Consider the following 231-nt stretch of genomic DNA (forward strand, 5'->3'; position numbering starts at 1 on the left):
TTGTGTGTTGTTTGTTTGTGTTAATTTATATTAATTATTATTAATTAAGTTTTGAGATCCGTTGCAACGAATAAAATGAAGTTGTGTGTATATTAATACAATGTTGTTGAGTTGTGGGTTTGGGTGTCACTAGCTGTCGTTTTCCCTTTTTTGATTCTGCTTAGGTTGACTTGTTGTTTATTTATAGTAACTGATGAAATTAAATAATTAATGGAATTAAATGGAATGGGA

The sequence above is a fragment of the Cicer arietinum genome, chromosome 5 (assembly GCF_000331145.2).
Source record: "Cicer arietinum cultivar CDC Frontier isolate Library 1 chromosome 5, Cicar.CDCFrontier_v2.0, whole genome shotgun sequence".
In the NCBI taxonomy this organism is placed as follows: Eukaryota; Viridiplantae; Streptophyta; class Magnoliopsida; order Fabales; family Fabaceae; genus Cicer; species Cicer arietinum.